Source organism: Passer domesticus, chromosome 4 (assembly GCF_036417665.1).
Source record: "Passer domesticus isolate bPasDom1 chromosome 4, bPasDom1.hap1, whole genome shotgun sequence".
In the NCBI taxonomy this organism is placed as follows: domain Eukaryota; kingdom Metazoa; phylum Chordata; class Aves; order Passeriformes; family Passeridae; genus Passer; species Passer domesticus.
The window spans coordinates 24,984,320-25,011,067 of NC_087477.1; the positions used below are offsets into that span (position 1 = coordinate 24,984,320).

The 26,748-nt window shown below is 40.6% G+C and overlaps 1 protein-coding gene across 2 annotated transcripts in view; it reads left to right on the top strand.

Moving 5' to 3' along the window:
* CDS1 (CDP-diacylglycerol synthase 1) overlaps positions 1–26,748 on the top strand; it is a 288,408-nt gene that overhangs the window by 61,160 nt on the left and 200,500 nt on the right. The window lies entirely within an intron of this gene.

Here is a 26,748-nt window from a genome sequence, read left to right on the forward strand (position 1 = left end):
CTTGCCTTTCTACACAGATTAGTTTGTGACAAAGGGAAAAAGCCCCTCATGTTGTTTCCCAGACTGAAATGTTTATTCCCTTTGTTCCTTGTTGGTTTTAGTCATGATTATGAGCAGCAGATGGCCAACTGCAGTAGTCTGGTGTTTTTCTTCTTCAGCGCTGACCAGTTCTGGGTCAAATTCTAGATATTATCTGTGGTTACGTAGTTTTGAAAACACCGCTACCTTCCTAAAGCATCTCTCAATAACAATTTCTAGCTGATATATGTAGCTTTGCAAGAAAGAGTCAGCATCAGCTGAAGTCTAACACTACATGTCCACCAGGGCTTCCTGGAGCAGAGAGATCAATATTCTCAGGTAAGTTTATGAGGATGCCATGAAACACTCTAAATGCAGTGGCATTCTCTTCAATCTTTCTTGTAGCCCATCAGTTCCAGACTAAAATGTCAGTCTTACTGTAGGAAAAGTTCACTCTTCAGTAAAGATTTTTTTTTTCTTACTTTTCCTGCTAGGGGGTGGGTGGAGATATTTGTTTTGGCAGGATTTGTTCCTTTATAACAAAGCTAGATGAAAGAGCCAGAGGACAGCCCTTCTGTGTGCATATCTTGCTATTTTTATTTTTGAATCCTCTCTGGTAAATCAGAGGTATTTTGGGGCTTGTGAATGTCTGCTCCAAGTAGTGAAACAGCCAGTGGTGATGCGCAATCTGTACTGAGCTGGCAGGGAATAAATGGAACTCCAAAAGTAAGTTCCGCATTACATTGTTAACAATTTCCTGTTTTGCTGTCATTCCTTCTAAAATAATTCCAGTTTTCCATGAAGAGCTCCATGAGGTTAGAAAACAACTGCAAAGGGAATGCCTGTCTTGTACATGCATTAGTGTTGGCTTTCGTGTTTGAGTATGTATGCAAAGCTTGTCACATATTTGGTTGTCAGAATCCAGGCAAAGAAACAGCCTGGTGTCTGTGGCTGGATGTTTCTCTACCCCAAACTTAGCTAGGCAAGAGGCTTCAACAACATTAAGTGTCTCAACCTCTTTGGAGCAGAGCTTTTGGAAACTTGTTTCATTAATGGTCAGTTATTTTGAAAATTGTCAGCATTAGCAGAGTTCCATTCACCCTGGTGCTCTGGCTGCAAGTAGAAAGTATTTGTCTATTTCTGAGCAGTTCTGAATGCAGATCTGTAATATTTTAGGGGAAAACTGTCACCAAATGCATATGCCTTTATGTATAGTCATAAATTACTTGAGAAGTTCAGCAAATAATAAAGGGGATGGAAGGAGAGGAGAAAACACAAAGTAAAAATCTTGAACAATACAGTGGAAATGCATACACACCTTTTTTTAAAAAGTGAGTAATTAAAAGTGAAGAACTTTATCGTCCTCTTTCAAATGGCAATTTCTAACCCTGAATTCTGAGTGAAAGCCTTTTTTGCCAGAGTCAAATCTCACCCCAGGGGAAAACTGTATGAATCTTTCATGTTAGGCTGGATGTGAGTGCAGAAATTACGTTCCTTCTATTTTTTTCCTCTGTGAGCTGAAGGATTTTGCCCTATAAAATAGCTTCTAGGACTATGACAATTTACTTTCCCACACCTGAAGCGTTCTGAGCAGTGTCTTCCATGTCTTGCTCAGGGTAGTTGCCAGGTAGCAGCATCACCAAAGAGAAGGTCAAGTTGGATCAAGTGGACATTTCCATCTTTGGTTTTTTTGGGGCTGTGCCCTTGGAGTCAGCAGCTGCCAGTGGGTTGCTGGTATTGGACTGTAGGGAAGATTTTATCTGGATAGCTTAAAGAGACATGGGAAATGCACTGAAGGAAGGGATTTATGTAAACAACAAGTATGTTGATGGTAATTTGGTATGAGGTCTTGCTGTGTGTTAGGTTAAGTGGAAGCTGCTGTTTGTTAATGACTTGCCAGCATCGTAATTCCACAAATGGATTTATTACGACGTACTACTCTGAGGACAACTGCCCCATTAGTTTTGCCTCACAGTTCCTCTACTTGGGGAAACCTGGCATCAAACACGATGCCAAAAGCAATCAGAGCTATTCCCGGGGTAGGCAAGTCTCTTGTGCCTGTGCCTCCATGAAAACCTGCTGCAGCACAGCTGGACCTCTGCCCTTTGTGTCGGTGCTGCGACAGCAGCCTTCCTCTCTCACTTAGTTTTTCAGAACTAAACCACAGGCAATTGGATTCCAGATAATCCCAGACTCATGGTGTCTTTAAGGACCAGATTTTAGCAATTCATTAGCACCTCGTTATAGGAGGTTGGTATGGGATTAGGAGGTGTTGGAGAGGGGTATTAGCCAAAGCAGCAGATGGGAATAGGAAGGCTGTGGAGAAGCTCTGGTTTTCTCTGAGGCATCTCAGTTCTCTTCCAGCTCTGTCATTGTACCCTTCACTATGGCCAACTCCCTACCCTCTCTGGGTTCTTATTCTCCAGAAAATAAGCACATTTGAGACACAACTGTTCTGCCTTGCCTGACACTGGTCATAAGTACTTTTGGACTCATTTTGGAATAAGAGCTGGAAACACATCCTATAACTGGGTCAGGGAAAACCAGGCAGATTCTTGTTGTGCCCCATCAACCACGTATGAGGTTACCATACATCTTGAAGAGGGAGGGGTGCAGTAGCCCCTCCAAAAGGGTGTTTGTTTTGGTTTCCTTTAGTTAAAGGCATACTTCAGTTCTAGAGAAGCTTAAATTCTTTTCCTTTGATTCTACCAGTTTTAGCACAAGCCATAAAATATTTAAACTCTGTCAGTTTAGAGTGACTGTAAACAAATGAAAATATAGGATTAAAATAAGAAAATTAATTGTAACCATCAAGTTCATCACAAAGAAGTACAGGACATTGTGCTGCTACATCTCAAGTGGTTTGTATGTGTGTGTATATATAAAAACATGCATGTAAACTTATGTTTTCCACATCAACACTTCCAGCTTTGCACCCAGAGCACAGCAAGCTAAATTCCATTCCAGAAGGGGATACACACTGTCTGTAGATCACCCTCTATGTTAGAAGCCTGGCACAGTTCCAGCTTGGATTACTTCTGTCCTGGTTTTTTTTTTTTGGTTGTGGGGTTTTGTTTTGTTTTTGTATTTTTGTTTTGTGGGGGGCTTTTTGTTTGTTTTGGGTTTTGGGATTTTTTTTGTGAGGATGGGAAGGGCAAACTCTTCTCTGGAAGTACAGCCAGTCATATAAAGGGTGACACAGATCTTGTGCAACACATGACAAGAGATAGGCTCTTGCATGGTAAAAGTTGGGAAGCTGTAAGGATCAATGAACTTTTGTATGGATATCTTCAGGAAAACACTGTATGGAACCCTACCTGGCCCAATCCTTTGCTCTGAAGAGCAACTGAGGTGCCATTTTTCCTCAGTAGCTCTAACAAGCAGAAGAAACTACCACAAGTGCAGCCCTTTAATCCTGTCACTGCAGCAGGATTTAATCAAGAGCAGTTTGTTGAGGAAGGATTTCTGACCTGAGAGCACTACGTAAATGATGACTCTTCCCTGGCTCCCTCTGCTTGCAGGCTTCCCCTTCAGAACTGAGTGTCTGTGACACCATGGTCATAATTCAAAGCATTTTCTAAATAAATTATAAATAAAGCCAGTGAAGAGTTAAATGCACCATATATTAGATTTCAGTGATGAAGCCTCTGATTAATATAATGAAAAGCCTGGTTTAATTGCATTACCTTCCATTAGCTCCCATCTTCCTTTTTTTTATAATTGTTTCTAAGGCTCTGTGTACTTTATCCCTGCTGGGACTTTCATCCCACATTTATTCAAGTGAGACTTCTGCTTTCAAAACTGCACCTTTCATCAATCTCCCATTAATTAGCCAAATGCCACATCATATTATACATTGATGCATTCTGTCAAGCATGTGCCATAACAAGAGGAGAGCCCATGGTCTGTCCCAGCTCCTCTCGGGAGCTGGTCATTGGTATTCCAGGATAAGTCAGCTTACTGTAATTTGAAATTGGTCTGCTGTCCCATTAGGAATCTGCCTGATCAATACCAAGTGAATTAGAGTTTCAGTGATCTGATTAACTCCCCATTATTTTCTACCCTGGCTGATTTAGAATGCATGATGAGACAATATTCCAGTTTCTTTGTTTTATCCCAGTTTAAATGAAATATAGACATCTGAGGAAGCAGTGGCTGTGCATTTGATTTGGCTGTGGTGTTATAAAGTCAAACACTGTAAGTGTCTGCCTTGCATCGACAGCTAGGGGCAGGGGCTGCCATGTCACACAGAAGGATGGCAGGAGACTGGAGGGAATAGGGGCATCTTTCCACACTACTGTTCCTTTCTGGCTTATCCATTCTGTGCCTTGGTTGGGCACTCTTGGACAGACTTACCTAACTTAGGTTAGTAGATAGTAGCTGAGTTTGTAGGTGGCTATACCATTTCTGGTCCTTCACATCTGTAAGCCAAGATTTAGAGAGGGGAAGCTCTCTGTACTGACTCTCTGACTACGAGCCTGAGAAAGGGTCTGGAAGATGTGCAGTGGAAATGTGAGATGTTCTCTGATTCGTGGGATCTCTGCCATCACCAAAGAGGGAAGTTAGGGAATCTCATCAAGTTTTGTTATATCACAAGTTCTTCACCTTCAAGGCACGGATGATGATTTTGTGTTGGCAGCTTGTGGATGCAATCCATAAATGGAGCTTCCAGTTGCTGTTTTATTGCAAGTATATAACAATGTGAAACAGGACCAGAAAAAAAGACCTAATTTTGTGAGTCTGGAAGGCAAATTTTAAATAGAAAGCTTGTTGGCTTTGGTTCATTTGCTAATCTTGAAATGATGTTAACAGATCCCACTTATCAACTCTTTTTTTTATTCTTGCACTTCCAAGGTAAAAAGGCTTAGTGTTTTTACTGCCAATTTTCTTGGCAATGCATGTTAACACTGGCCTGGGGAAACAGGAGTGAAAAAAACAATCCTGGTGTGCTGCAAAAAACTGTATAACCTGAACTGTATAACTAAACTCTGTCCCAGTGTTCACTGCTCACTGGCTGTGGAAAAGAAGTATGATAGTCAGAAAATGTTGCCTTTGTAATAGCTGGAGCTATTTCAGCAAGGTCTTCTTACATAAAGAAGTTGCCCCTAAAATATCAGGCCTTTCCACCTACACACCCAAACGACAAAAATAAAAGGTTTCTCATTGTGCTTAGATACTCAAAGAGAGGGTTTGGACCTAAAGCTGTATTTTAAAATGTACAGTCTTACTGTGCCAGCAGACCAGAATTAAAACTACTTTTAAAATGAGAAAATTTTTTGGGGGAATGCTGCAGATGCATTTATTTTAGGAGACAAAATCTTGTTTGTGTTCTCCTTCAAGGTGTTCATTGTGTCCCAGCCCCTTTACTGCATTTCGGGGCATCAGGTTATGAGCATGACTGCACATTTTATGTGCCAATAGGCAAAAAGCAGGTCAAAATCTGCTTAATATGTGCTATGTGTATATTAATATTAATTTTGCTGTTTTACAAATTAATATAGATTTGCTGAGTAGTACATGTATAATGCATAAATGTATACATAAAAGCTTAATGTGGACATACTCTTGTACCTTCTGCCAGTGTGCGTTGACATAATTTTAGCATTTCTCCATTGCTGCTTCATGGACAGTTTGCAGGCTGTGCTTTTTTTGGGAGTATCCTTGTTTGGGGGGATTGTGTTTATTTGGGGTTTATTTGGTTCCTTTTTTTTGGTTGGGGTTTCTTGTGTGTCCTCATGGGGTTTTTTCTTTGAGAAAAGAAAATGTAAGAGAGGAGAATTGCAAGTGCCAGGAACTTGAGTCATCTGTGGGCAGTGAAACTGAAAACCCTGACTCCCAAAGTTAAGCCTCTTCAGAGGTCCTGGTGCAGGAGGTCACCGATGGGATGGTAAAGCTCTGTATGCAGCCCACTAGAGGGTGACAAAGCCTAATGTTAGGGACATGGAGGTGACACTGGGCATCCAGAGCCCTTGGCATCCTCCTTGCCTGCTTGGGGTGCACGCCCTGGTCCACCTGCCAGGCTTAATGTCCATATTTAATGGCATAAGCAATCCCTGCCTGAGAAAGTTGAGCTGAGCCTTCAGCTCATGGGTGACAGCCATCTCAGAAATCTCCTCAGAGCATCATGAAATGGAGGAAACAACAAAAAATTATGGGAAAAAATAATAAAGCAGATGCAGGATGGCTGACTCGATCCCCAGTACCATATGCAAGGGCTGAAAACAATGCATTACAGGGTCTGTTTTACCAGCAAATAAGACAAGGAGCTGCACAGAGATGTCCACAAACTAACTTTGTGTGCCACCTGGTTTATTCCAAACCCACTGGAGTTGGTGGGAAGGCGGTGTCTCTTGACTTGGCTGGGTTTCAGTCATGACCACAGCAGAAAGGCCACGGCAGAAAGGCACATTGTGGTGTGTTCCACCAAACACAGCTCACCCTTGGGATGGAAAACAAGCATCATTTCTTGGGTTTGTGGGGTTTAGGTTCGTGAAGATAAAAATAACACATTTCCAGGAGAAATATTGGAGCTCTGGACTGTGCGTAGTTTAATGTTTGAGTGCTATGGACTGTCTCAGTATTTGTCAGGGATCAAGACAAGAAAACAGGAAGGGGAGAAAAAGGACTGTTGGTAAACATTCATGTAAAATATTGGGCTAAACTAGCAACAAAACAATTTTATAATTTAAAAGTATTGCAGTAGCTTTAAAAAAGGGCTAGTCATCTTTGGAATTGTGAAAACTGGAACCCTAAATAAAACATCTATAGGATTTGAAAGAAGTTTTTAACAAATTTCAGATGTGATTTATTACTTCAGTGTTTTATTATTATTTCTGAGAAACCCATATAGGACTCTAGTAATTAAAACTCAGACTGACACTTTGGCTTCATAAGATTTAGGAATTACTGTGATTTTATCTCATTAGTGCATTTATTGCAGTTCTTGTCCTTTTAATTAAGCATTAAGTCCCTCCAAGGTGAGTTTTATCATCCCATAATGCATCTGGGCTTCTGCTACTTGTCTAAATACACATTAGGGGATGACAGCCACTTTGGAGAAACCTTAATTGTGTTATCACTGAAGTTTGAGTCTTTTATTTGTCTGGGTTTGGGTGACAGGTTGAAATTTCTTTAGGGGCCTGCTGCAAGGAAACACTGTGATATCAGTTGTGTCTGTGTGGGTTGGAAGGCTGAATTCAAAGGGCTTGAGAAAGACTTTACCCAATGCCCAAAGAGGTTCCCACTGGTCCTGGTGGGCTTTGGAATGGGATCCAGGATGTGGTGCTGAGCACTCAGCGAGGATTGTTGATGTACCTCACATCACACTTGAGCTTCCCAGCCAACTGGTCAGGCTATTGGTGGGTGCCATCTTACATGGCCAGCTGAGCTGCAAAGTGGCTACTGCTCCTGGATGTAAGGCTCAGATCCCTTGGGTGCCTCTGCTTCCCATGTAAAATATGGAGGGATTGAGTCCAGGTTTCTGTGGTGCTAGTCGGTCATCACTTTAATGGAAACAAGGGAGTGTCTTGTATGCACACACACGTGCCATGTACACACACCTGTGTGCATATAAATGTGTGCATATGTGGATGTGTAGAAAATTGGGTCCTCTTTGCCCCAAAGGACTTGCAGAACACTGGGTGAGCACACAAAGATGTGATGTACGGTGACCAGAGGTTTCTATAAAGTTATCCCTGCAGACATGCTCAGCTGTGAATACAGTTCTGCTTAAATAGCTCTTGGTACAGTATGGGTATGTGTATACCTCTCAAAGGAGCAGAGGTGATATCGTCAGACTATTTCAATAAATCATTTTGCTGTCACCAGATGGCAATGTAATGATATTTTGCCATTATTTTACCTTGATATGTCACTGCCAACTCGTGGTACTTAGTGTTTCCTTGTAAGGCCTCAAAAAACCAGTTAAATTTAAATTTTAAAAGACACAACAAACCAACCGTTTCTGTTTCCATTTCATTTTGTTGTTAACTTCTTTATTTAAAAGAATAACTTTATTAATTTAGAAGAGTTCAGGAATTAAGAAATTTGCTGCAAATATCTGCCTTACACGTCCAAACCTCCCAGGTCAAATGGAAAACCTTGTGATTTATTGTCATGGCTAAATTTGCTATTAACATTAATATGTAATTTTTTTTCTTAAGTGTATTGTTACTGTAAAATGAAGGAGTTGGGCAGCAATACAGACTTTTCTCAGTAAACAGAAAAGGCTGAAAATTGGTGATACAAGTCAGACTAAACACTTAGAAATTAGGAAAAATTATTGCTCTTTTCCTGACCTGTGTTACTTCTGACTTAGTGGGAATTATGTGCAATTTAATCAAATTAAAACTGGGGAGCTCAGGTAACATGTGGAAAAATCTCAACCAAAGGACTTCTAGACTCCTTAGCTATTATTATGAAGCTGGGATGTTCTCATGTATTTCAATCTATAAAAGAAAAAGAGAATAATTTTTATTTTTCCAAATGCTAGTACAAAGTATACCATTAAAATAACCAACATGTGGTTCCTGGACTGGACCTGCCACTTTGAGATAATCTAGTCAGAAAATCTGATGCTTTTCTATGCAGGTGTAAATCAAAAGATGTTCTCCTGAAGTAAGTTTGAACTGTGTTTTCATGGAAGTGCCCTGAGGAGCAACTGAGTCACATACAGCGGTGCTTATTAAGTAATGTGGGGCATTTGTGATTTAGTGCTGCCAAATTAATGTCTCTAAATTTCAGTTTTCCCCTCTGCAGGCAATCCTAGTGCTGTCCCCTAGGAGAGTGATAGGATTACTCTGCACGATTGCAGTGAAGCTGTAGTCAGACGTCCAGGTATAGAGACTTGCCCCCTCCAATATAAAGAGATTAGCAATTATGAATATAATCTGAGGAAAAAGTTAACTTGCCCTGCTTCAGTAATAAAAATTCATCTACTTTCCAACAAATTACAAGAAAAGGTTTTTTATTGTATGAGAAATCCAGCCTAGCACTCTGCACAGGGTGCAGGAATCACCTTTTGATCCCAAATATGGATGCCCAAGTTTGTAAATTTAATAAAAAAGATAAAAACCCCTATGGCAGTGCTTATACCAGAAGCAATAAACTCTGATTAAATCTCACTATTTTTGTATCAGAGTCTCTTTGGCTTGCACAGAGGTGAGAGTTCTGGATGAGATAATGGCTTCAGACAAATGCTGGAGCATATGAAGTTTAAAGACTCATTCAGACCTCACAATGTCTAGGAAATTAAAATAATCAAGTAAGTTTTCTGTCACTGTCCCCTGTCTGTTTTAACTGTCTGTGCCCTTTCTTCATTTGTTCCTGCGTAACTGAGGCTGTATCTGTACTCCTATTTCATGGTCTGGGTGCCTGCATGTGATGAACATCTCCATCAGCTCATCTTTATTAACCTATAAAGCAGTGAGGAGTGCTAACCAAGCAATCAGGTACCATCAAAACATCAGGGATGCTTCTGGTACTTGTGTCTTATTGTTGGCACTTACAGCTGAGGAAAATGAATATCTAAGAAGTGTAATAATATGTTTGTCATGCGTTTCTCTCAGAACAAGCAGTTAAAGGGAAAGATTAGGGTGAAAGACAGGGAGGACCTGTTGTGTCTCCCCAAGCAGGGTTCATTGACTTTAACTGGTACTAAAATGCAAGCTGTATTTGTGCAAAGGCAGCTGATGACTCACTGAACCTCTAAACTGAGATTTGAGTCAGCAACTTTTACGAAGTCACCTTCATGGGTGAAAGAACATGTGTAGAGATTGCAGCAATAAGTTCCTTGATATGAACTGAGTTGAAAGAAAAAGAAGGTCTGTAGCTTTTTTTTTTAAAGCCAGAGAAATGTTCTGTATTCATTTTTAAATTTGGAAGAAGACACATGATAACTTGTAAATACTTGTGCAATGAGTATTCTCAGACTCTTGTTGTGGTTTGGACAAAAAAAATTACTCCTACTTGCCGTTTCTCACTGTGCCTATTATGTGAGGCTAATGAATTTACAGAAATAAAATAATTCACCCATATTCTGTGCTATTGCCAAAAAAAAAAAATAGTTAGCGGATGTGTGGAATCCCGTGAGTACTGAACTTATGTATTGGAAAGTCATTTCCTGGGTGAAAGACTCCTTATGCTGAGCTGGGGTGCTTGAAGCTTTGGGTGTTCCTGCACTGCATATTTCCAGGCCTTTATCCCCACTGCAGCAGGGCAGCTGCTTACCACACAACAGCAATTTCTTTATTTTGCTTGAGCAATATAAAATTGCTGCTCATGCTGCTTTTGATAAACCTCTGGTTTCTGGGCTGCTGGTGCACATTGCTGGGTCATGTTGGATGGTCATGTCTCATCCACCAACACCCCCAGTCCTGCTCCTCAGGACTGCTCTCAATCCCTTCATTGCCCAACCTCTACTTGTGCTTGGCATTGCCCTGACACACATGCACAACCTTGAACTTGGCCTTGTTGAACTTTAAGTGGCAAATCTCCTCAACTACAGTGCTTGAAGCAGCAGAAGCCTCAGGTATGTTACAAGAGGATGTGTGTGAGGGAGGACTGTCCTCTCACAGCTTTTGGAGAGGTCTATTTGCAGCAGCAAGGATGGTGCCTTACACTGGAGTGGCTGTGTGTATACGATTGGTTTTGTAGACAGCAACTCAATAAAGAAAATAAGTGCAAATATAATCACAAACCAAGGAACACTTGCCTGAGAGCATAACAAAAAATGAGTCTGAATGTCACTCATAAAGGACAGGATATTAAAGAGAGTGGTGGGGAAAGGGGCAGGCTATTAATCCATATGTCGTTGATGTCAAATGGATATTCTGCAACTGAACATCTTCCAGTAGAGACATTCACCAGTCCAAGCATACAGCTTGGCCTATCTTCCACTCTACTCTCTGATTTCTGGGGAAAGAGCAATAAATATTTTTCAGGAAAGTGTAACTGGTGTAAAGAGGATTGAGCTGGAGCAGTTCAGGAAGCACCGAGTGTGGCAAATCCTCCTGTTCATGAGACAAGCATGCTCTTTGTAACGCTGTATAGAATTACCTCATCCCAAATATCTTAAAGACTATTTGTAGACAGAATTTGTGGCAGAAGTTGGTTATTTCCTCAAAATTTTGAGGTAAATATTTCCAGATTCTCAGGTCCTATCAACAGACTTGGGGTGCTTGGAGTCAATGATACAACACTGGGGGTCAGAGGGGGATCTGGACTGTCAGGTTAGAATGTGATCCATGCTCTGTGCTTGTCTGATTTAGGTCAGACCATGAGGGAAGATTTCACTTCACCCCTGAAGAAACAGAGTTGTCTTTGCCCTTCTAGAGAAACTGGCTGCCAAACTTGCTTTTGTAATTTTTGAATGAAAAAGCGTCAGAGAGTGGGAGGATGGGCTCCTAACAAGCTGGCTTTTTGTTGAATTTTTTTCTGCTCAGACTCCTGTTAGATGGAGGGAGTGAAGCCCAGGTGAAGCTGCTCAAGCTGCTGCTGAGGCCCAGAGGCAGCCGGGATGTGGCATCGCACTGCCCATCCTGGTGTTTCTTGTCTCCCAACAAACGGAGGGATCTGCTCCTGTGGCACACTGCAATGTAGACATGTGCAAGGCTGGGACTCGTGCTTCACTTTCCACCCCTTCCTACCAAGGACCATATAAAAAGATCCTTTGTAAAACAAGTTTATAAATAATTTAATGGCAGATAAAAAAAGCTTTTACTTTTTCTTTTTAAACTGGCCTTTTTTTTTGTCAATCTGTCTACATGAAAAACATTCCTAGCAAAGTTCACATAGCCAAGGCTTAAAGTTATTATTAGGGACATAAATTGACTGCTTCCTCATTTATATGCAGAAAAATTTCTTTAATTTATTAATCTGATTTGCATAGAAAATTATGGCACTCATTGCTGAGAAGTCTCATTTAGGAAAGGTTTTATAAAGCTGTGACTAATTAGAAATAGAAGAAGATACATAAACGTGTTTAACTTTTTACCTTTCAAAACATTTTTTCTTTAGATGAAAAAATATTTTGAAAAGGTGTCTGTTGCAAGAATTGGGAACTTGTTTGAAATTTGCTTCACAAATACATATTTTGTCTCTTTATATTTAATTCAGAACAGAGGAAAAAGATTATTGAACTTAAGTTTTAAAGTTCACAAAGGAGAAAAAATAGCTTAGAGGAGCTGTTCTGTGGTAATGTAGGAAGACACTTAATTAACTTGGTCTTCATTTAAAACCATAGTGTAAATCTTTTCAAAATGAATCAAAGTCTCTGCTGAATTATATCTTAGCCAAGTTTTACAGTCAAAAGTCTCTTAAATCAGTAAGACCTGTCACTGTGGGAGCTGTGGTAGTGTTTTCACATTCTCTGCAAGCTCATATGCTCTTGGACTTGAAAGTGTTTTCCCTGGGTCCATTTGCTCTAGCAACAGCTGGCTGTTAGAGGCAGCACATTAGCAGCTCACAATTAAACAGTATTCCAGTTAATTTGAGCTTGGGCAGATGAAGAACATCAGTGACAGTGAATTTCCTCCCTCCCACCCTCTGTTTGTTCAGTTTTAAAAAAACTTTATTTTACTTTAATTGCTCCTTGGAGACAAGGTTGCTAGAATTCTCTCTTCATCACGGAGTGCAGCTGAGAAAATGTTCTCCCATCTTGCTGAGGAAAAAGGAGAGAGCGTTCAGCCCACACATGCTGCAGATGTGCAAGGGGGCAAACTGGGGGAAGCAATGACAATTAAAGAACATATGGTCAAAAATAAATCTGTACAGTAGTGCCAGTCCATATTAATCACAAGATTAGAATAACAGTGTATCTGTACAAGTAGCATGCTAAATCTCCTATTACATTTACTAGCCTTCATATATCTGGAGCTGCATGTTTATCAGGGTGTCTTATATGATATAGTATATGAAGTGAGGGAGAATTTATAGTACATTTAGTGTAAATGGGCCTGATAAAAACCAAGAAAAAAAGGGCTGGTGAAATGTTAGCATCTGGAAAGACATATGTCACTGGAACAGCACACACCAAAGAGGTGTGTGAATGTTTGAAAGGACAGCAGAATTGAAGCTTCATATTAGCAGAACTGTAGTATGCCAAGCTTTTCACGCATCTGGGTAAAAATGTAGTGAGTTTTCCTCTCAGCTTTAGCACTGCAAGAAGGCTTTTTGCCATAGCATTGTCATCAAGCTGCTTTAAGATCTTGGGGATATGTTAGTGGGATTTTCTGTAGGAATAGTTTCGTACTTTTCCTGGAAGGGTCTGTTTTGCCCTGGACGTGTGTTCCTTGGGGGTACTGAGGGACAGCAGAACTAAACCAGGAGAGATTTCAGTGTGCATGAGTTCAATGAACCAAAGCAACACTTTTAACAAGTCTCCTTCTGCTGCTTGCATTCTGCAAGGAGCGAGTAGGAATGGAACTGATGGCACTTGCCATAGCATGAAATTTGTAGCCTGGTCTCTGTTAGAAGTGCATGGTCTGGACTGGGAACTGCGCCACTTACAAGTGTGAAATGTAAATTCTGGGATGTTCTAATACTGTCTTAGGCTTTGAAACACCCTTTCCAAAATAGCTGCTCTTCCATCACCCAGGATGGTGCAGATCTCTAAAAAGTGAATTATGTCTTAAACATTAAACTAGTGTGACTCAATACTGTAAAAATCAAGCACTTAAGCATCCATGATAAAATATATGGGATTTTTCCTATCACCCCTTCCATGAAGCTGTAAACTTTCTGTAACCTGGTTTTTCCAGGGATGACATGAAAAGGGAAGGATGGTGTCCCACAAGAGGGCAACAGACTTTGGTGTTACTCAGCCTTAAGCTTGAATGAAAGGAAAACCTGCTGTAGAGGAGAAGCTCTTTTAGACTAAAAGATTCTAAAGGATTTCTCTTTTTTTAAGGTTAAAAAGGTTTCTATTACCCCATTGGTAGTGACTTCAAAGGAAGGATCACAAGTCTCAGGCTAAGCCATAAAAGCAGATGCTCTGCATTAACTCTGAGACCTATTCTTGTATTCCTTGATCAGATGTCTGCCCTTAATACCTTGCTTCTCTTCACCTGAGTTGTACTTTTTGTCTTAATCACCTGCCCTTCAGAGCTCTGAGCAAGCCTCTGCATTTCTCATTTGCAGAAATAGAATTATCTGGAAGGAAATATAACGAATGCACAAAATATTATCAGAAGCACGGGGTGTCCTTGTCGCTGGCAATAGTCACACCCCATTTATAAGCTTGTCTCTGTGTGGTTGCACACGCTAGGGCTGGTTTGAGCAGGATAGGAATGGGGCTGCTTCAGAAGCACTCAGAATGCTAGTGAGGTGTCTGATGGAGACACACTTCATGCAACAGGAAAGATAATAGAATTGCTTTTTTAAAATCAGCTCCCAGAATAGAGAACTTTTTGACTTGATATTTCAATAGATATGGAATTGTTTATCAGCTTTGCAATTCACATCATCTCACTAATCCCTCAAGAAATATACAGCAGTGTTGCCTCTGTCTGTTTGCTCCTGTTCTACCACTGATCTCCATGTTTTATCTGTGCTCTTATTAAGTAGCTACAGTAAGAGATGAAATTAAAATTTCCCCTGCTCAGTTGAGCACCTCAGGTGGTCTAGGGTCTTCTGCCAGATTTTTGAGTAAAAAGGGGATGCAACTTTTCTTGAATGAAAGCTTTTTAAAGGTTTGCTTGTAAAAACACCTGCAGAAAACTTTTTCTGACAGCCATTTCTTTTCAGTTGCATCAAAATGTCTCTGTAAAAATAACTGATAATGAACATGCTGCATGCTTGGGGCTATGTTGTGATGTTGACAGTTTTGAGTATAATCAGAGCAACTTAGAAGGGCTGAGCTGCTCAAACACTACTAAATTCCTCAAAATAGAAAGCAGTTATTGCACTGCTGAAGCTTTCTTAGGTGGACAGGAACTTTCTGCTGGTCAGCATCTCGTTTTTCATGCCGCGTCTTCTGTTCTTTCCTGTTTCCTCCCCAGCACATGATATGTGTGCAGCAGCATTCCTAGATTTACTGCTTTGCATCTGAATGAGGAAGCAGCTGCTGATGCTGTGATGATGCATGCAATCTACGGCTGCCAGCATTTTATTCTGGTCTATGGGGGTTTTCTGTGGCTTTTACAGGGAAGCTTACTGGGCATGGTCGGAGTTTTAGGATGGGTTGGGGACACAGTTAAAATACAGTTAATGGGATGTCTACATACTCAAAGACTTGCAAATGCTTAAAATGAACGAAACAAGGTCCTGATGTGGGTATGTTGTTTTTTTGTTTTTTGGGTTTTTTTTTTCTGCCTGGCTGCCCTCATAGAAATGTTTCTGATGAGTTTCTTTTTTGTATATTATAGTTTCTGGACAGTGTTTGTTTAAGGTTATACACAGTGTAGGTACAAAGGTTACAGCCAAAGAGATGGCTTTGGTTTATGACTCAAATTTTGTGGCAGAATGCACAGAAATTGGTCCTGATTAACAAAATATTACTTTGTTAATGAACAGACTGTGGAAAAAACCCCTCATATTTCTCCCTTGCTTTGTTATTTTCATACTTTTTTGAGCTAAACATTGCTCAAAATAAGTGCATTGAATAAGTACAGTTCAGCTTAATTATTGTCCCTGTGTCTGTGTTGGGTACTCTACCTTGTAGTTTCTCTCTCCAGGCTGAACTCTGTCTTTGTAGGCATGAAACTCCCCTAAAAGTGTCTTTTCCTCAGTATTTGTGAAATGTGGGAGATTTCTGCAGTGGAGAGCATTAATCAGAGCTACGAAAAGGAGTTTGGGGCTTCATCTCCCATTTAGTCTGGCAAACGGAGTTTGTTTGTAGTGAAGCTGGAAAAGGACTCTACCTGCTGCAGGGAGTAACAGGATAAGAGAGAGATGCAAAAGTTCTGTGATTATTCTCAATAAGTTACAAATATTTTTCTTTTACAAAAACAATTTGCACGCAAATGTGAACAGAAGTTCATATTTAAATAGTTAAAAAGGTCACTTGTAGCCAGAACATTGATCTGTCTGCTTGTTTCTCTAGACATAAGTGGAATAAGTTGCTGTATTTAGCTTGAAGTCTGCGATCCTGTCCAAGCCTTAAGCAAAATCCAGAGCTCTTTTGGGTACTGAGTCTTCCCTTGGGTATCTGTTTATTCACCTCTGCTGATAGTCTGCATTTCTTGTCAGTCTTTCTCATATTGAATGTAGCTCTTGAACTGTTGACATGGCAAGAGGGCTTCCTCTCCTTTCCCCAGCTTTCTCTGCAGATGTGCCTTTTGCTTTGTGTGAGAATTGAATGTCTTTACTTAATACATCCCTATGCAAGAGTAGAGGGATCTTTAAGCCAGATGTGCCAGCACTGATGTTAGAGACAAAAAATTTGCCTCTTGGGTCATCTGAATTGATGAATGGACGAGTACTTAAAATTTGCTTACTGCTGGTCAAAGATGTCAGTTTAATGATTTTTGTTATCCACACTGAAAATACAAAAACATGAGTCATATCAGGCAACCTAAGGGTTTTCTTCTTCTCTGACAGTCCAGATCCCACTAAAATTAATGTGAGGGCACATCCTCTCTCAGTCTTAACGTGAAGAAATTGTTCTGTGGGTGAGCAGCTTGTTAACCTTCATGAACCCTGTGTTTCTCCCTCCTATTTGAAGCCCTATTTGTGGCTTCAAATACCTGCACTGCCAGTGCAGAGCCACATCCAAAGAACAAGATACATATTCATGGGACATCTTCCTCAGGAGTCGGGTGGAAATTTCTTTTCCTTTATATTCAGACTTTAAAAAAATAGGATTCTTATAAGGAATGGCACAAACAGCTGAAGCAGGAGGACTGAAGAGTATCTTGCGTTAAAAGCTGCTATTTCAAGGTGAGAGCATATTTGCTCATGGGGTCAGATCCAACAGCAGTGATCTGACCACTTGCACCTTACATCTGACTGCTGCCAATAAAGGGTTAGAAACAACAGGACAGTCTCCTGCAATTGAAATGGACATTAGTGCAGAAGAATTCTGAGATTTATGAAAAGAATTGTAGGTTATTTTGGAGCAACTGTTGTTCATGTTGATGCTCCAACATCCTGTGCAGCAAAGAAACTGTCATCCTCACAGGAGACAGGACTCATGTCCTGTTGCATAAATCCATGCTTGATGTTGATCTTGTATTTAAATGCATTGCTGAAGTTGGTGGTGTTTGGATAAGACCAACAAGGAATTGTCAATATAGAAGAAAAATTGAGTGATGGTTCTTGTTGTAGTGTTAGAAGTACTGTGTTCATTCCAGTGATATTAATGAAAAATCAATAAATGCTCTATAATGGGCCATATTCAAACAAACAAACAAACCCTCTCCCCCCCCCCCAAAAAAAAAACCAAACCAGAACAACCAAACCCCATTACACACACACAAAAAAACCCAAAAAAGCAAAAAAAAAAAAAAAAAGCCCAAAGCCAAAACAGACTAAAATCCATTAAAACATACAAAAAACCCCCCCAAACCATACAATGCCAAAACAGACCAAAAGTAATAATAACTAAAAAAAACCCAACAAAACATAAACCAACCTATGGCAGATTTCGTCAATACCCATTTTCCAGAAGGATGAATTGAAACGCAGAAAAGATCAGCAATCTGCCATCACCTTGTCAATCAGAACAACTCAAGATGCAACCTAGAAGCCTGTCTTTGGGGTTTTTACTTAAGGAGTAAGACAGCTTGCTCTGAAGAAAGGTGTCTGGCTTCCTGCTTGGAAGGAAATTAAATTAGCATGGCGGTATATGCTCTGTACATCTGCTGTGTAATATGCTTTGTGAAATGCAGACATCCAGAGCAAGGATGCAGATGCTCCACTACTTGCAGAAGTTAATGACAATTATCCCAGTCTTTGATGGAAAACAAAGTCGTGAGGCTCTCATTTCCACAATCCATCATGCCACAGGAGGTTTACTGCGGGATACTTCATGATGGGCTGGTGAGAAAAATATACAAACTCATATGCTGCTGTTGCAAATCAATTCTGCAGCAAAGTGGAAATAACTCTTGTACCAATAAGCAGTGAGGCCTATGAAAAAATACCCGCTTTCTGAATTTTCAGCTTGCAGATAACAGGAGAAGCTATCAATCATGTTAGAGAGCTCCCATTCCAGCGGTGCTGTTCTTAAAGACACACCAGATGAAATCGGACAAGACCAGAATATGCAAAGCTCCCCCCTCATTTTTATTTTTTTTAATCTTCTCTCTAGGGAGTTGAGCATGAGAAAGGACTTTTTTCTGTTTTCTCTTCCTACTTTTTTAAAAACAAACCTGTGTCCTGACAAAAGCATGTATATTGGTTAAGTTTGCTGTCAAAATGACTAATTAATTGTTTCACAAATGGCCGCTAAACATATATTAATGGGATACTCCCATTCTTTGGCATGTCTCTTTCCTTGGCACACCAAGCTGGCTGAAAGCATTCACAACTCAATCTCACCACATCACAGGGTGTCCAAAACTGTGCTCCAGCTGAAGAGAAGCAAATGCCCATTTTTCACTGTGTAAATTCAGAGGCACTTCATCATTCCTTCAAACCTTCTTTTGTTCCTTTTCTTTCTGCTTCTTTAGGTATGTTTGAAGCAAATCCCAGGCCACAAGAAAAAGGCTTCAATGCACCCCACACCTAACACACTCAGATAAACATGTGTTCACTGTTGTCTTGCAAAAAAAAAAAAAAAGTCATCTCATGGGTAGCAGATAAAACCTGAAACCTACTAGTCATGCTCTCAGCATCCCTTGAAATCCACCTGCATTGCCAAAGTGAATAAAGGAAAAGGGACATCATGCACTGGGATACTGTTTCATTTTGTCATTGGCAGAGAAGCAAAATACTCTGAAATAGAAAGCAATTGTCACCCAGATGAAGTTACACTTTCCTCTTTAATATAAATTAAATTAAGTCAAATTGCAGCACTAGAAAGCCTAAGGCATTTTGCAGCCATTAATTTGTTGGTTTTGGAAAAAAAAAAAAAAGAGCAGTAGTGTCTAGATCAAGATAACATAAGGCTCAAGCTTGAAGTTTTTCTCAAATAGGCCACAGAGAACCTGGCCTGTTGCTGTCTATATCCATAGACTCTTTAAAAAGTCAGGCTAGGTACATAGTTCACTGCACCCTGGTGGTCTGCTGTGTTGGTGGGAGCTCCTTGAGAAATATATTCTCTATATTCAACTGAGACCTATTAAAAAACATCAGCCAATCCTTAATTAATTAGTTCTTAATTAGCCATGAATTAATTGTATTTTTGGAAATGCAGCAAAATCCACATCTTGAGGAGTGTGAGTCAGCCCCTGCATTGGAATTGTAGTAGGAAATCCTAGGATATTTTTTCTTAGCTTGATCTGACATGGTTAGAATAGGCTGCTAACATAAAGTGGTAAAGCCTGTCGATTTTTCGTCTCGTTGGATATACCAGTTTGTGTGTCGCCATGTGTAAGATGTAAAGATGTATCCTAGTAATTTCTCAGCACTTTTACCCTGTCTTCTTCTCCATTCAATAACTGCCAGTGGTTCTTTCTATTTCCAGTGGCTTTCATTAGTTTAGCCTTTGTGTCAGGAGTCTAAAAAGAGATCAACTCCTTCATGTGCTTTGAGTGTGGCGCTCTTAAAAATAGTGTCTGCTGGTAAACTCAGGTTTAGCTATAGCAAGAACAGATAGAAAAAAGGTTTGGCCACCTGAAAACACACACCCTTATGTGCCTCCTCTTCTAGGCTTTTACATGTTCCAAACGTGTCTACAAATTGGCCAAGTAATCAATAGCTATGGAGGTATTTTTTCAGAAACTGCAATCAGTTGATGAACAATATGAAAGCCAAAGGACGGCTCTGTATTTTCAGTGGGTTTTACTGCTGGCACTTCATATGACCTTCTCTGGTTAGTTCAAAAGGCAAGTTCAAGCACATCAGGAAATGGAGTAATACCAAATACAGCTGTCAGATGAAACTCTCTGTCCAATTGATGAAATTTTAATTTACTTTGCTCTTGTCCTTTCCAAATGGTTACCTTTCAGTTTTCCCTACACTGGGATTCTGTAGATGTTCATTTTCTGAGAAAAATGTATTTGTTCTCTAAAGGGTACCACAGTGTGTTTTCTTCTGGCAACAGGCTGATGAAAACAATAAATTATTCAATCCAAGAATATCTAAAACAATGACTCACTGACGATTCCTATTTTTTAGGCCTTGTTTTCATTAACTTCTACATTAATAGTCCAAATGTGCAGTTAGATTGAAATGTTCTGTGAAATTGCCTTGCTTTCCTCAAATTGGGAAGCCCTCAGCCTTTAGAAACTGTTGAGAGATGTTTTTCCTCATTCTGTGAAATAAAATATGGTCTGCATTTGACAAGAAAAGATAAATCTGTAGCCACTGGTTGCCACCCCTCCCTCCAAAACAAAAAACACTGCAGTTACAGCCACAGCAAGGGTAGGAATTGTTATTAAAGAAAGCATCAAAATGACCTTCTCCAAACTGTTTCACTTTCTCCACTTCTTTGATAATGAAAGACAAGAAATAAGTTCAGGGAACCCATGCACCAAGTACACTCCTGAGTAATTTTAGCTTTCTCATTCATAAGGGAAGACTAACACAGCAGGTTACCACCAGCAGAATACATTTTTTTTTCACCTTGCATAAATGAGACAGTGTAAAATATTGCTTCTTTGTGTGTTGTAATCAAATACTGTGGTAGATGAAAACACATATCCATTGTACTGATGAAACTGTTCTGAACTGCGCAGGTGAGTCAAAGCCTCCGAGCTCTGTTCAAAGGAGAAACCTTCAATCCTATAAGTAAACCCATTTATTTCAAAATTGTCTTTGGAAAGGAGACGGTAAATGTGCATTTGAGATGCAAATTCTGGGTTTGTAACTGCATGGTATGTGGCCCAAAAGTAAACTGATGGCATGTGACCGGCATATTTAAGACACTTTGCAGAGACTTTAAGCCATCTTGGTGTGTTTAAAATGGGGCAGCCCCAGAGACTTTTACCAGGGCCAGTGGCAGAGGCCCTGGTGGCAAAGGGTTCCTATCTGCTCTTAAGTCTTTGTGCACATTTTATATTGTAGATAGCAGCACTCACCATAAAGCACAAGTCAAGTGGTAGCAGTTGTGGCTGCTGCAAAGGGCTGTGGCTTCAGACTTCCCTTCAAATGTGATCAGTGAAGGGCTAATCTACATTGTTGTGCTTTTCCCAGCTAATGAAGCACTTTGAGGCTTTATTGACTTTTATTTTGTGTTGGTGTTTTCTTGTTTAAAACCTTTCTAATAGTGAGGTTTCCAAGAGGCATTTTCCGTGTTCCCAGGAGGATCAGTGAGCCATGGCAGGTGCTCACCACAGATGAGTGTGCCAGGTCCTGAACAAAGGCTTCTGCTGAACACAGTTGATTAGTCAGAGATCAGGTCCCCAGGGACCAGGATTACCTGGCATCCTATTGGCTTGCACACTGAGCTTGTGGGCTTGTATCCTTAGCATCAGTAATATTTTGAATTTAGTGCATTTTAAGAATCAAAGATCACATTTACTGTGACAGCTGCCATCAGCCATAACTGATGGTTTCAATTCTGAAGATTTTGTCTTGGTTTCTTTCCCTTGCAGCTTTTTGTTTAAGTGTTTTTGACTATGATTTTTCTATGTAAGTTTGGAGTTTTTACTGTTTTAGTTTGGTAAAATCATAGAAATAAATAGGGCTGCAAGGGAGGTGATGTAGCCAAATTGTCAGACCCAAGGCAGACCTTTACAGGTGTCTACCCAACCTGTTGTACAGGACTGCCTGTGATGGCAGCCTGTTCTTGTTCCCTACTGGAAACCTTTTGCTCACATCTGAGATGAGTCTTCCTTGCTGCAGCCTAATCCTGTTGGATTTGATCCCATTAACAATGCCTACTGGAGCAGGTGTTTCCTTTCATCTTTACAAAAGTATTTTTCTGCTATTAGACTTTTCTTTTTCCCTCCTGCCCTTTAGGCTAAAACACCCCAATGGCTTCACTCTTAGTTGATAGATTTAATAAATTTACACAATCCTGGCTGTTTTCAGAGTGGTTTTCAGCTTTTTCACATGTAACTTTTGATGTATGCATGTACCAAGAGTAGCACTACCAGATGATGTAGAATTTAAGGAACTTCCTCATGGGGTTATGTTAACTAAGTTAAGTTATTCCTGCATGATAATTTACTATTTTGCAGCAGGAACCAACTAGAGAGCATCAAACAGTACTGGAGATTTGTCAATATGTTTTGGGTTCATCTGTTTGTTTTGCGTTGAAGAGATTTGGGCTATTTTGTACCCAGGCCCCCCCACAGAAGGTCTGCTGTGGATAAAGGCACACCAAAGGCTAATGCAGCCATGCATTTCATGTTAGGAGGGTCCTTGGAGCTGCTCCTTCATGGATAAGAGTAAAGAGGACTAAACATCTGTAAGCTTTCAGGTTTGGGCTTTCCCCATGCTTGTTAACAAAATACATGTGGGTGACCCCCCAAATTCATCCTTCGCATCTGATTTTGTTGTGGAGCTCACACGAAGACAACAGATTCTTCCCTGTGTTTGATCTTGTTTGTGCTGCAAATTCTTCCTGGGAGCCTTGTTATACCCTGTTTTTTTTCTGGGCTGCTTTTATTTCTTTTCAGCAATGATTGTATTCTTTTCCAACACAGCTAAACATGGAAATATTTCCGTATATTTAGGGGGTCTTGGGAATTTTCCTTTCAGATTTGCGAAAACAACAATCTGACAAGCTGCTTCTTGGCATGACACAGCATGTGTTAATCTATGTCATTTCCAGGCTACTTTGTTCATAGTTAATTTGTTAAACTCTTTGTGAGAACAGACATGTTCCCCACTGAGCAATCAGCACAGCTGCAGCCAGAGCCAGTGACCAAACAGAGCCCACTGCGCGCCCTGCACTCAGAGCTGGGATGTGAAGTCAGCCTCAGGACAGCACCCTCAGCAGAAGACACAACTGATTTGGGATTATCTCAGCACCCAGGATTGGTGGTGATGCCAGTTATTGTAAAAGGGAGAAAAAACTCTGTTTTTTGTCTGGATGGGCTAGATTTGCAGTGTCGACCCCAAAGAATGAGTTAAATGTGACTGGTGAAAAGAGGTCAAACAGTGTTACTTAGCAAGAAAAAAAAAAAAAGGGGAGAACTTGAGTCATAGGTCTAACTTAGCCCTGGCATTCACAAACATGTTCCTATAGAGTATCCCTTAGGGTGGTAGTATCACAAGATCCCTCAAAATATTAAGAAACAACCCGCTCCCCCCGCAGAAGTCTCAGCTGATCTTTCTCAGTTTTATTAGCCTCCAAATTTTAACTCTTCTGTCACTGAGAATCAGGTCCCTTCAAAAGATCCAGTGCTGCATATCAACTACTTGTGTAAATGTTGGGGGAAGCAAGAGGGATTAAGTCCTTTGTGTTTATCCCTGGGTTTATGGAAGGCTTTTCAAAGGCCATTGATATGAATATGGCACTTGACAAAGAGCCTGTGGACACTTCAAAATTTGTGCATCCCCTCACATTTCTGTGAAAGATTAGGAGAAAGGAAGCACTGCAAATTCCTATACAAGCTGGGCATGTTGTCCAGCCTATTCCTGTGACTCTCATTAATCCAATCTTGTACTCAGATGCCTATTTATGGGTAAGAAATTAATTAATTTTTTTCCCTGTCTTAGAAGCCTTGTAAGAATCTGGAGTCTTTTTGTCCAGCTGTTAGGGCTCTGGGTCTACCAGGTAAAGACTGTCCATTTTGCTGAAGTGCTAGATGGTCACTATCCAGTTCAATGCTGGATTTTGGGGAATACTTTTGCTATGCCTCTCTTGATTGCAATGGTGGCAGTCCTTTTTTTTCCTTTAAACTCTGTTGCACTGCTGCATGAACATATTGCCTGCAGTTTTATAAAGCTGGTTCTTTCAACAGGAAAAGATTAAGACAAGATATAAATTGTGTGGAGCATGGAAGTAAATAGCTGATTGAATGAATGAGGAGGACGAGCAGAACACTTATTAATTTCAACGGCAACCATTTTAAGCCACTCTGTCTCAGGCCAGGTCCTCCATCTGGAAAAGAACCAGCTAAGTTGTGCTGTATTATGTCCCACTGGGCACCAGCTGTAAGATTGAGCCAGGATCTTTCAGGGGGTCTGATCCAGCTAGCTCAGGACCCCTGGCCCTTCACAATCCCACAAGGACAAAAGTAAACGAGGCGCTCTTCCTCCTTGGGATGAACATCCCGTGTTTATTGTGGTGCCACTCCAGGAGGTCTGGGAGAGAGAAAAGAGGGAAAAAAGACTGAGGGTCTTGTCCGAGGAGATTTTAAATGCAGGGGAAGGGGGGCAGAGGAGAGGGGCCACAGCCAATGGGATACAAGTGATGGGAGGGGAGAGGGGAGAGACTGACTTGGGACAAGACCACCACCAGGGCTTAGGAGGAGAGAAGGATACAAACATAGTATTCAGTGCAAAATAGCAATCACCCAGTGCAAAACAATGACTAAAGAAACCACTTAGTGCAATGCAACACCACTTGGCCTTGATGGGCCTCCAATGCTTTCTTTAGAGTGGGACTGGATCTCCGGAAGGTGGCATTCAAAGATCAGAATGGCAAATCTCATTTGTCATTTATTTCCCAGTGCGGCCACGGGGAACTTTAGATAGAGCTGAGAGATAGACAGGTTTTTACACCTCTCCAAGGGTGATGTGGTCTCCTTCACAGGCTGTGTCCTATGAGAACCCACTGTATTTTTCTGAAGGATTTGGTGAGATTCAGTCACCCAGAGTAGATCCTGACTGTGGGAATGAGGGATACAGCCTGCCTGACATACAGGTCCTGCAGCACGAAATCACTAAATGTCATTGCAGAATTTTGATATCTAAAGTCTTCCCAGTGATGTAGTGACTCACAGACACATTGTTTGGTCTGTTGTTTGGTTTCTGGAAAGCTCTCTGTGTCTTCTACAAGCTAAAAATTGAAAGCTGTTCTCCCTTAGTGGAGACATTATTGAGTAAACAGCTGTCAGCCTGTGCCCTAGCCACAACTGCATTCCTGAGAAAGTCAGCTACAACTAAGTGCATACTCATTTGATAATAAGCACAAGAATGCACTGAGACTACCTGGCCTTTCTTTTCTTTTGTTCTTTTTTCCCCTTTCTGCGGCTGGGGGAAGAACTGGGAGTTTGTTACAAAAAGGTCAAACACATAACTTTGCTGCTTTCAGCCATCTCTATTCCTTTCTTTTGCAATTCTTCTCTCTGATTAAACTTCCAGATAAGTCTAGGCACTGTTGCCCGGCCCTTCACATTTAATGATTTTATGCATCACTTGCTCTTGGCACTGCTCACAGCCCTGCCATCTCCACTGCAGCCTGTGATCTTCTCCTCTAAGTGTTTGACATCTACCAGCATTTCTCTTTTGCTCTAAGATGCCTTTTTTTCTTGTGTGGTCTAGAGAGGGAAAATGATGGTGGACAACCCTGAGATGAATTACTTAATACCCAAGGATTTTCTTTCTCAGCTCTCTTAATGGAAGGAAGGGCCTGTCTCCCTCTTTAGCCCTGTCTTATAGAAAAAGCAAACAAAAAATCCCAAATCTACACCTTGTCCTAGATCCAGATCCCTGTCCCACAGCTCAATCTGATGATTCCATGGAAAATTAATATTCAGCCTTCCTTCAGAGGATATGATATGGGGAGCAACTTGGTTAGGCAAAGAATAATTTTTTCCGGGTTTTTTGTTATTGTTGTAGTTGGGTTTTTTAAAAATTTCTTTTTCCTCTTTGAAAATCAGAGTATGTAGGGTTTATCCCGTTATTTGGAGGGGTTTATAAGAGAGATGTGTTGAGAGGAGGCTGGGGTGGGAAGCCAAAGAGAGACCTGTTTACCATGTCACCAGAGGAAGATTAACTGACAGCAAGACTTTGCTGGATGTGATTTTTATTTTTTTAAATACCTCTTTGAACTCATCTCTATTTATTTCAGGGGATGTAAAACAATGACTATATCAAAGTGTTTATACAAAGTCCAGGGTGTTTTTTTCCACAGCTTTTAAGAGCAGTATAGGAACTTCCCCTGGCTTAGGAAGTTGTTAAGACCCAGATTGTTGATGCCTCTGTGTGCAAAGTAATTCAGCAATTGTGTTCTTTACTCTTCCCTTAATTTTGTGCCATTGGCTATTGTGGAAGACAGGGTGCTGGCCCCAATGTGACTTGGGGTCTGATGCAGCACATCTGTTCCTATAATCTAACCAGGAGAAACTGTATTTTGTATATTCAGACAGAGAAATGTGTGTTTCCTATATAAAACTGCAATTCCAGTATCGTTGCAGTGGAAATGATGGAATGCTTGTTTGCAGAATTTTGTAAGAAATTCAAAACTTCACTTAGCAACTAGGTAGCCTTTGAAAAAGCAGGAAGTCACAACAGCTGTTGTCTTAGATCTTCTGATAATGCTTAAGATGGACCATAGCTCCGCTTGGAAGTGCCAAAGTCCAAGTATTCAGAAGGTCAAATGCAATAAAGTAGATTACGTCAAACCATGGGATCTGGTGATGGAAACAGCTTTTACCTGGATACCTGAAATAGGCTTGAGATCTTTAGTTGAAGCCTCAGATTCTCACAGGACATCTTCGTTGTCTCTCACACACACTAGTTGGATTTTAGGGTTCCAGCTAATTTTTTCCATGTGCCTTTGAGTCAGCAGTG